This window comes from Neophocaena asiaeorientalis, unplaced genomic scaffold (genome assembly GCF_003031525.2).
Source record: "Neophocaena asiaeorientalis asiaeorientalis breed wild unplaced genomic scaffold, Neophocaena_asiaeorientalis_V1.1 scaffold40, whole genome shotgun sequence".
NCBI lineage: Eukaryota > Metazoa > Chordata > Mammalia > Artiodactyla > Phocoenidae > Neophocaena > Neophocaena asiaeorientalis.
This window is the reverse complement of record NW_020185335.1, coordinates 9,456,562-9,467,846: the sequence shown is the minus strand read 5'-3', so window position 1 is coordinate 9,467,846 and position 11,285 is coordinate 9,456,562. Positions and strand designations below refer to the sequence as shown.

General features: G+C 51.8%; 1 protein-coding gene across 3 annotated transcripts in view; it reads right to left on the bottom strand.

The window, feature by feature from the left end:
* Positions 1-11,285, bottom strand: part of PLCG2 (phospholipase C gamma 2) — a 139,140-nt gene that overhangs the window by 108,238 nt on the left and 19,617 nt on the right. Inside the window, exon 1 of one of the 3 annotated variants that reach the window (XM_024735624.1) lies at positions 1,381-1,432. The exons of the other annotated variants lie outside the window; for them this stretch is intronic. The gene's annotated coding sequence lies outside the window, so the exon portion shown is untranslated. Of the gene's footprint in view, positions 1-1,380; positions 1,433-11,285 lie in introns of those variants that run through there. 3 annotated transcript variants of the gene reach the window in all.

Here is an 11,285-nt window from a genome sequence, read left to right as displayed (position 1 = left end):
CTGGATCACGCGGCATGAGGGATCTTCCCAGACCAGGGATCGAACCCGTGCCCCCTGCATTGGGAGCTTGGAGTCTTAACCACTGGACCACCAGGGTAGTGCAAGGCCTTCATTTTTTTAGTGACACGTTCCATTTTAAACAGTTTCAGCTTAAAAGACTTACTAGAGGTCCAAGGAGGGATAACCAAGACACAACTGGACGTTTCTAGAGTCCCTACTCCAAGTTTGGAGATCCTTCCAATGACTTTTATGAGAAACCTCCCGCGGCCCCCAGTCTGGCTCCACGCCTTTCCCGACAACTCCACGGCACCCTGCACGTACCCCTGTCGTAGCATCGTCACCTCTTGTCTATCTCCCCCGCAGACTGTGAACCCCTGAGAGACGGGATCCTGCTTTACTCACCTTGGTCACCTCATTGCCCAGCAGAGTGTCTAGAACATGGTCGGTGCTCAATAAATCTTTACTAAATGGGTCAATCTAAAAGATCTTGGAAGGAGATGCATATTTGGGAATGTATTCATTCCCAAACTCAAGAGGCTTAAAACAATACAAATTTATGATCTTACATTTCCGCAGATCAGAATTCCAAGATGGGTCTCACCAGGGCTGCTTCTTCCGGAGGCTCCGGGGAGAATCCGTTTCCTTGCCTTCTCTGGCTTCTAGAGGCCGCCTGCGTCCCTTGCCTGTGGACCCTTCACCTTCAAAGCCAGAATCTTTCAGCCTCTCTCTGACTCTGATCTTCGACCTCTCTCTTCCATCTTTTAAAGGCCCCGTGATGTCCTCAGGCCCACGTGGACCATCCAGGATCATCTCCCATCTTAAGCCCCTTAACCTACTCACACCTGCGAAGTCCCTTTTGCCATGTCAGGTCACATATCCACAGGTTCTGGGGATTAGAACCTGGACATCTTTGGGGACCACTACTCTACCCACACAGGGGGGGGTGTTCTGGGAACGGACCAAAAGGGTAGAGGTCACAAGATGGCAACCAGTGAGATGACCCCCGCCATGGGATGTGCTCTATTCCTCAGCCCCAGTGCTGTTCTTTCATCACAACACGTACTACTGAATTTCAATGCCCAACTCCTACCACGGCCCATCACCTCACAAACATGGCACATGAGGAACAAGGCAAGAAGGCCCACGACGCACCCAAATAGGGTCCCAACAGAGAAGCACGGCCAGCCCTGCAGTCAGTCCCACTCAGCACCAGGGCCTGCTTCTCCACGGAGGCTGGCAGCGGTCTCACATCCCCAGGGGTCATTTGGTGCCACAACACAATAAAAGAATCGTTTAAAAAAATTAAATACAAGCCCACACCAGACAGAGAGGAGCTTGCCTCAGAGAACACTGGGCAGCGGAGTCCCGTCCCCGCCCCACCTGGAACCTGACACAGCGGTGGGCGAAGGCGGCACACAGGAAGCCCGGCCCCGAGAACGCACGGCTCGTTTCTCTTCCTGCTCGAGAGAGGAAGCCTTTGTGCAGCAGTTCCCCTAGCCACGGGGGCTCGCGGCCGCCTGACCACAGAGACCGAGGCGCCGAGGCCAGGCCCCAGGGAAGCCAGAGTATCTCACGTCCCAAAGGCCTGAGCAAAACAGTCCATCCAAGCCAGAAGAGTAAAAACATAAAAATGAGCACAGGGGCCATCACGGGAGATGACCTCCTATGGAACCATAGCAACATCAACCTGGCAGGCTGTGCAAGCCTCTGATGGCTGATGTAACAAAGTCCACAAATCTAGTGGCTTAAAGCAACATAAATTTATTCTCTTTCAGTTCCGAGGTCAAAATCAGTCTCACGAGGCTAAGCTGGGTTATCCAGGTATGGGCAGGGTATGGTCCCTTCTGGAGGCTCTAAGGGAGAACCCATTTCCACACGGTTTTCAGCATCCAGTGGCCTGGCCGTCTGCACTCCCTGACTTGTGGCCCCTTCCTCCAGCTTCCAAGGACATCTCTGCAACCTCTGCTTCTATCGTCGCCTCTATTAACTCTGACCCTCCTGCCTCTTACTTAAAAGGATCTTCGTGATCACACTGGACCCACCTATCCAGACCATCCAGAATGGCCTCCCCTCTCAAGATCCTGAACTTAATCCCATCTGCAAAGTTCTTTCTGCCACATAAGAGAACATATACCCACAAGTTCTGGGTATTAGGACGTGGACGTCTTTGGGGCCATTACGTACACCCTACCTTTCAACTCTCCCTATCAGTGATCTGCAGAGGGGCATGGTATTACTTCAAAGACAGCTTTGCAAGTATCTTTCCAGGAAAGCCAAAGCTTGCCCTTCCCTTCATGCCTACCGCATTTCCAGACACTGAGGCACAAGTTCCGGGACAAGGAAAGAGGGTAAATGAAAAAGAAAAAAGAAAAACAAAAAAAAACTCCCTATTTGCAGCAGCCAACCATGTGTCAAACGCAGGGCAAGGTGCTTTGCATACACACTTGAGAGTCTGGTCTCACCTCTGCCAGTTAGCACAGAGGAGAATGAGGCTCAGAGAGGTTAAGGAACTTGCCCAAGATCTCACAGCCTGCAAATGGTGCATCCGGGGTTCAAATCCAGGCCTGTCCGGCTCTCACACTGGGCTACACAGAAAAAACTTGGATCTTTTTGAGATTTTTTTTTTCCTTTTGGTCCCGAAAAGTTGTTCACAGTAAAACCCCTTCCTTTTGGGTAGGAAATTATGCAAAGCATGTGCCACTGCCTCCACTCGCTTGGAGACTGAGCAGAGAAAGATCTATTTGGGGGCTTTACGCTCCAGTGATCTGCTTACTTGGCCTAAAACTCACCAGCCGCTGCTTATACATTTTTTTCTACAGAGGCCACTTCCTGAGGCTCAAATGAGGCAAGCTGGTGAGTCTGCCCAGCAAGACCAGAGCCGGCTCAGAGCAGAATGCAGGGCAAGAAGCAGGGCCAGCTCTGAGCAGGTCAGAGACCCCAGGGCCCGCCTCAAAACAAAACCGAACCACGTTAGAAGCGGCAGAGTCTGCCTGTTAGCCTGTCACCAGAACGCACAGCGTCCAAGCCTGCGACAAAGGCAACAGCCACGGAGGCTGCTCTTTTTATTATTTTATTCATTCATTCATGTTATTCAAAGGAGCCCCGGACTGAAAACGCCTGCAATGTCTATCACTTAGTTTTGGGGGTAGTTTGTTATAAGCAACAGATAACTGAAACCATTATTACTACTCTCAGTAACAACCACCATCATTCAGCACTCGCCGTGTGCCAGGCATTCTTCTCATCACTCACAGGAACTCATTAAATCCTCACAGCAATCCCGCAAAGTGGACCATATTTCCCCCCATTTTACAGAAGGGGAAACTGAGGTGCCCAAGGTCATCCATCAGAAGGGTGGGTGGAATACCACTCATCAATAGAAAAGAACAGACTACTAGGACCTGCGACAACACACGTGAACCTCAAGAACACCACGCTGAGTGAAAGAAGCCAACCACAAAATAGCACATACTGTATGTGCTATTCCATTTATGTGAAATTCTAATACACACAAAACAAGCCCAGAATGGCAGAAAGCAGGTCAGGAGGTGCCTGGCGCAGGAGTGAGCGGGCGGGTGCTGACTGCAAAAGGAACACGAGGGAGCTTGCTGGGGTGATGGAGGGGTGGTGGTTACACATGCGTACACGTGTCAAAATGCACTTAACCATATTCTTAAAGTGGGACCATTGCATTGCATGTAAATTATCCCTCCATTAAGTTCATTTTTTAAAGTTTTTTAAAAAATACCAGATACGGGCTTCCCTGGTGGTGCAGTGGTTTGAGAGTCCGCCTGCCGGTGCAGGGGACATGGGTTCGTGCCCCGGTCCGGGAAGATCCCACATGCCGCGGAGCGCCTGGGCCCGTGAGCCATGACCGCTGAGCCTGCGCGTCCGGAGCCTGTGCTCCGTAACGGGAGAGGCCACAGCAGTGAGAGGCCCGTGTACCGAAAAAAAGAAAAAGAAAAAAAAAAAAAAAAAAAAAAAAAAACCACCAGCTCCCATGATGCTCCCCTCCATCCTCCTCCCTTATGCCAAGTTGATGAGGTAGGCAGTCCTCCGTTTCCATGGAAACTCATGACAAGGGGCACCCTCATGGAAACTACTCCAACCATTTCCTTCTGCCTGCGAGTGCCACCCAGGCCTGCCACATCTGACGAAGGCTGTGCTTGGATGGGTGGCTCTGGCCTGGCTGCCATCCAGACCACAGAGGCCTCCAGAAACACTGCCCTCGCTGGACAGATGGTTCCTGAAGCTCAGGTCTCCAGAGCTGCATTTCACTACAGCTGAAGGGTATCGCTAGGCTAGGCAGGGGAAGGATGGCATTCATCCACTGAGACGATGTGTCCACTGTACCCAGCATGTGCTGGTCACTGGGCGGTGCCCTGGAACACTGAGCAGAACAAACACGGCCCCCCTTCCAAGGGCTGACACAAACGCAAACCCACAGAAATAAGGAGTAATCACAAGCTGCACAAAGCTCCCCAGGAGAAGGGCATGGTGGAACGAGAGAGAATAACACGGACGTGTGCCAGACAGGGAGGCAGGAGGTGAGGAGTCAACTGAACCCAGATCTGGAGCCGGAAAGGCCCTCACCAGTGAGGAAACCGAGGCACAGAGGGTGGAAGTGGTCAGAAAAACTCTAAGAGCTTAAGACACCAGCTCACTGAATTCTCACGACCGCCCTACGAAGTACTGCAATCCTCACTTGACAGATAGGGCACTTGGGCCCGCAGAGAGGAAGTGACTGAGCCACGTCACATGGTGGGAAGGAACAGAGAGGAGATGACCCCCAGCTCTCTCTCCATCGTGCCCCTCCCTCCCAGAATCTGACTTCTCCTTTCAGTGTTGCTCTCAACCCCAAAGATTCACTTAATCCTTTTTTCCCTCCCCCAGAGAGGAAGGGACACTAGACTAAATGCTCCATGCAAGCAGGCAACGTGTCACGACCAGGCACATGTGTCAAAAGTACTCAATAAATGTGTTACATGACAGAATTATCACCTCCCCTCTGAAATGCTGCGTTCACATTTGCAGTCTTTCCTGAAGGGCAGGTGCAGTTTGAGAACTTCACTTTGACCAACTGTGTTTACTGAAGCTGTAGTCACACAATATACAACTGATAAAGTACCTTGACAAGGCAGTAGACAGTGACCCTCAAGCGGGTGCATTTCATCTCACACCTCCTCCCACCAAGAGGGGTATCCCTCACCTTGAATCTGGGCCAGCCTCGTGACCTGCTCTGACCAACGGGATGAGACAGAAGTGACACTGTGCAAGTTCTAGAGCCCAGACATCAAGAAACCTTGCCGCTTCTGCCTCTGAGAACATTTCTTTCTTTCTTTTTTCTTTTCTTTTGGCTGCCCGGCATGTGGGATCTTAGTTCCCTGACGAGAGATCAAACCCGTGTCTCCTGCATTGGAAGCGCAGAGTCTTAACATCTGGACTGCCAAGGAAGTCCCATCAGAACGTTTCTTTGAGACTGCCACATTAGGGATCCAGGCTGGCCTGCTGGAGGACGAGAGGCCACACGGAGAACAGAAGCCCCCAGCCAACAGCCAGCACCAACCGCCAACCACGCGAGTGAGGCCATCTCGGAACGTCCACTCGAGTGAGGCCAGCACAACCAGCAGAGGAACGGCCTCAGAACCATGCAACGTAACAAATGGTTGCAGTTTTAAGCCACTAAGTTTTGGGGTAGTTTGTTACAGAGCCAGAGCTAACTGAAACTATTATGACCACTATCAACAAAAACTACCGTTCGTTTAGCAGTTACTATGTGCCAGGCGTTCTCCTCATCACTCGTACATTGACTCATTTAATCCACACAACATTCTGATAAAGTGGATAATGTTTTCTCCTACTCTACATAAAGGGGAAGCTAGGGTGCCAAGAGGTGAAGTGACTTACCCAAGGACACCCACCGGTGACCATCTGAACTCAGATCCTCTGACTCAAGCCCACAGTCTTAATCCCTTACAATGATAGCTTACATTTATTCAGCTTTCTCTGTATGTTAGCAATTCAACAAAATGCTTTGCATGAATTAACTCACTAAAAATTCACCACAATTGGCAAGGTAGTTGTGACTATCCTCATCTTACGAACGAGGAAAGGGCCCAGAGAGGTGAAGTCATGTGCTCCAGGTCACAGAGCTAGAGAGAGAGCACGCCAGGATTTGGACAGACTGTGTGGTTCCAGTTCTTACCCACTCTTCTACACTGGCCTCTCTCTACAGTAACGAAATTCCTTATGTCTCCCAAACTGATACGTTCATTCTAAAGCCACACGACTGCCTTTGGATCAACGCTGCCTACTTCTTTGTGAAAATGCTGACGGCACACACCACGTACCACTCTTTAACACAGCCCACGTCCGAGCTTCACAAACAGGCTGGAACACCACTCGTAGTCTTTGGCCATCACACACACATACACACACTCTCTCAAGCTCCCCAGAAGAATAAGACTCCTCTCCAGCGTAATAATAAAAATAACAACACCTAAGAAAGCTTTTTGTTCTTAGCGAGGGGCAGATGCTTTACAGGCCCTAATTCATTCTATCATCACAGCTGCCCAAGGACAGAGGTGCTAACGCTCCCATTTTACACATGGGGGGACTGAGGCCTCAATGTCCTCAGAGAGGCCTTTGTTGACCACCCCACTGTGGGTCCTCTCGCCCCTTGAGTTGCCGTCATTAGTAAAGATGGGTCTTCGTCTTCATTTCCCTTTCACTACCCACCTCTTCCCACCAGCCTACGAGGGTCACTTGTCATTTGCCTATTTACGCAGCATCCAACACCTTTAGTGCCTGTCAGGCTCTAAGCAGGTAGCTGAGCAATGGGTACAGGAGCAAAGAAACTGGCTCAGAGGAGAGCCACGGCCCAGCTGAAAGAACCGGGACGTGGCCCCGGGCACCCGAGCCCTGCCCCACGCACAGTAACAATGTGTCCACCATCTTGGCTCTCCCTTCTGGAAACCCACCTTCTCGGGAGTGAGTAGTCATCTCTAACCAGGGACAAGGGCCCCTTCTCAGACTTGTCACGTGGCCCTTTCATGGCCCAAACTGGGTAGTGCCGAGCAACTCAGTGTCTGAGGGCTAACTGTAAGGGTGATAAATAACACGCATTACAGGCCCTCAGAGGTTTCCGCCAAGAAGGCCACAGGCATCTAAGGAGCCAGCTACACCAGGGTTGGGACAACAACAGGCATCAAAACTGGATCCCCCCGAGGAGGCTCCTGTGGCCTCAGGCCCTGGGCTGCCTGAGAGGGCCTTGCGCTCTGGACGGCTTCGGAGCTCCCTTAACCTTCGGAAGGGCCAGGAGAACCTCAGGGCCACAGGATGAGGCGACAGAACCCAAGCAGGGCTGGGCAGAAGGGAAAGCAGCCCCCAACCACGGCGGTTCTAAAGAAACAAATCAGGAAGCCTTGGGGGCGGGTCTCACAGCCCCCAGACATCCCCCTGGAGGGACAGGTCACCCTGCGGCTGTGTCTTCTGCCTCTGGGACCCTGAGGGCTCGGCCGAGCACAAGCAGTTCACTGTCCTGTGTGGCCCCCACCTGCTCAGGCCGAGACCCCCTGGGGAGGACTCGGAGAGGCTCACCGGCTAGCCTGGCCCCACAGGGAGAGCAGAGACCCTCCAGGTGAAAGACCCCTCCCCTCTTCTGTCCAGAAAGCCTCCACGTGCAACGGCTGCGTCTCCCTTCACTCACACTCAGCACGAATGACCATCGCAGGAGGTGGCCTCACGGTGGTTTACTTTAAGCCTCTGAACTCCCTGACTGTGAACAATGACTACACATTCCTTTCATCCCTGGGAAGAAAGAAACGCTTAAAAATTAACCTCAACAACCAGAAGGTTTAGTCCTGGAAGGCGATTTGTTCCCGTGTCCCCTGCATTGGCAGGCGGATTCTTAACCACTGTGCCCCCAGGGAAGTCCCGGCAGGACTTCTGAAACAAGCAGTCCCAGTAGTTACAGAAGTAGCTACGTGCTAGCATGATCCTCAGCACAGACGTTTACAGAGCACTTACTCTGGGCCAAACCCTGTGCTACAAACCTAGCACGTGTGAGCTCATTTGATCCTTACCCCAACCCTTGATAGTCCCACGGTACAAAGAAACTGAGTTCAGAGAGGTTAAATCAACTGCCCATGGTCACACAGCAAGGGAGCACAGGGCCATGACAGGGGCTGGGGGCTCTGCTCTCCAACCTCCCCGTGCTTCATCTCCCATGGGGTGCCTTTCAGTCCAGTCCCTGCTATACTCACCTCACTAATCCCCCCAGGCAGGTCCTCTACTCCTGAACGCTCTGACCTAAGACTATATCCCTACCCCTTGGCTCAGCTAAAACAGGCAGGTCGCCTCCAAAGACTATGTCCACCAAGGACAACAGTGACATAAACAGTGGAACAGAAAACAAACAGCAAAGAGACATTCCATCCCTCAGACCCAAGTGCTTCCTTCTTACTGTGTTTTAAGACGCTTGGACAGACCCTGGCCTGGATTCCCCAGCCTCTACCTCCCACCCTCTCTCCCTGAGGAGGAGACCCTCTTAATATCTTCTGCACATCCAGACATGTCCAAGGTCAAGGCCCAGAGAGTCAGAGAGACTCCCTGGCTACCAGTCTTATCTCTGGTGGGTTCAAGACAGCCACAAATTCTGTGCCACTCGTCCCATTACGACGTAGAATCTACTTCCCTCCCCTTGACTCTGGGCTGGCCTTGTGACTTGCTTTGACCAGAAGAATGCAGCAGAAGTGACACCTTGTCACTTTCGACCCCAACCCTTAAGAGGACCTGCAGGTTCCTCTCCCTCTTGTGCCCCCCGCCCACAGAAGCCAATCACCATGTAAGAAGTCCAACTACTACGAGACCACTGAGCTGTGAGAAAGCCCAAGCCAGCCATGTGGAGGGAGGGAGGCAGACAGACAGACTGACTGCAGCAAGGAGCATGGAGGAACAGACACGACCGGAGAGCCTTCTTGGGCCTTCCAGCCCAGCCAGTGGCTGACCACATCCAGGTGAAGCACTGCAGTCAACCCCCAGGAGGACAGAACCACACCCAGCCGAGGCCTGCCCAAATTCCTGACCCACAAAACTGTGTTCTGAGATGGTTTGCTATACAGCAACAGAGAATTGAAACACCATCCCCAAACTGGCTTCCAGGCCTGGGGGATGGGGAGGCAGAGGGCGTATCGCCTTCCCAGGAGACTGACACCAAGAAAGGTCTCCCCCTTTGTGAGTCCGGGACCCTGGGTAAGCAAAGCCATCCCCTACCAATGACACTGCCAACAAAAGCACTCAATTAACACTGAGCTAAAGGCTTCACAGAGCTGCCTCTGATCTGCACACCAACTCACAAGGCAGGTACCATCACTGCACCCATTTGACAGATGCAGACACTGAAGCAAAAGTCACACACAGACAGAGTAGCAGAGCCAGGACTCAAGCCCAGGCTTGTCCAACTCCAACACTGCTGTTACACGTGATGTGACCTCCCGCAGCCCACCAACTGCCCCAGGGTCCCCCCAGGAAGTGCACACTCACAGCCCTCTGGGACACAGGTCAGACGTGGCCTCGAGCCACAAAGCACAGCCACTGGGACCAGAAAGGCCACAGTTGGATCAGTTTGGCTGCTGTTCCCTGGGCTCCTATCAGGTATGAAACCTCCCGTGGTCCCTCAAAGAACGTGTCAGAACTTATCTTCATTTTCATTACAAAGGCAGGTGTGTGTGGATTCTACCAATGTTTGCCGGATCCCCCAAACAATAATGTCCGTGAAATTAAAGACCATGTCTATTTCGATCAGAACTCAACGGTTCCCTGCCCTTCGCAAATAATCAGTGGTTATTAAATGAATAAATAATGGGAGGAATGAATTCAGCAATGATGAATAAAAGCAAAGAGGCAGGGACTTCCCCGGTGGCACAGTGGTTAAGCATCTACCTGCCAATGCAGGGGACACGGGTTCGAGCCCTGGTCCAGGAAGATCCCACATGCCACGGAGCAACCAAGCCTGTGTGCCACAACTACTGAGCCCACGAGCCACAACTACTGAGCCCACGTGCGGCAACTACTGGAGCCCACGCGCCTAGAGCCCGTGCGCCACAAGAGAAGCCACTGCGATGAAAAGCCCGTGCACCACAACGAAGACCCAATGCAGCCAAAAATAAATAAATAAATTAAAAAAAAAAAAGCAAAGAGACAACCAGTTCATTGGCGGCCTCTCTTCCTGACTAGCCTTTGAGAGCCACAGCTGAGACGTGTTCTCCCGACCTCGGTTCCCAAAAGGCTTTCACGACCTTACAGTAGAAGAGGCTAATTCTAAGGAAACAGACCTTCTTCCCTCTCAGACTTGAGGTGTGGTACCTCCTGGGGCTGTGGGAAGAGCAGGCAGAAGGTTCTAGAAAGCAGGACGTGGGCCTGAGTTTCTCGCCGAGACTTCCAGTGGGTGGCTTTGGTGGCAGGAGACGCTCTCTCAAGCCCGAGGAAGAAGCCAGACACGTGCTCCCACCCGTCCTCTGGCCTCTGCACACCCTCTTCTAGAATGCACATCACTGGTTCAAGTGGGGGGCCCCAAGACCAAAGCAGAGCCAGTCTTACCCCTGGATTGACATATACAGTCAATTCTCACCTTTCACAGCAGTTACATTCTGTAAAGTCACTGTAAACACTGAATAGGCAAATATGGAACCATTACTCCTCGGGGGGAAATACAAGGTTAGGTTTCTGCGAGCCTCTGGTCACAACGTTTTCCTCAACTGGTCAACACAAAACCTTGTTTTATATGTTTGTTTAAAGACACCTTATTTAACATATATTGTTGATTCCTTAGCACTGAGCTCACAGCCAGCAGCAACGTAACTCACGGCTGGACAAAGCTTATGTAACACCTGCTATTTTCCCCATAAGGCATAGCACAGCCTTCTCCTGCTTCATAGGAACACTAGACAGCCGTCGGGGGCCTTTTAAATGACAAAATCACACCCAAAAGGCAAAAAAGTGAGAAAAACGTGGTGCTAACTAGCCTGTTACACTATGAGAGCTGAAACAAGCACGCAGCCAGCTGGGAACGCATACCTCGGGCAACTCCAATGTTCACGGCTCTAGGAACTCCCTGGCCGTCTAGTGGCTGGGACTTGCACTTCCACTGCCGAGGTCCCAGGTTCAATCCCTGGTTGGGAAACGAGGATCCCGCAAGTTGAGAGGCGTGGCCCAAAACAAACAAACAAAAAAGCAAAAAAAAGTTCACGGCTCTACACATGTGCACAGATGACTACAGAAGCCAC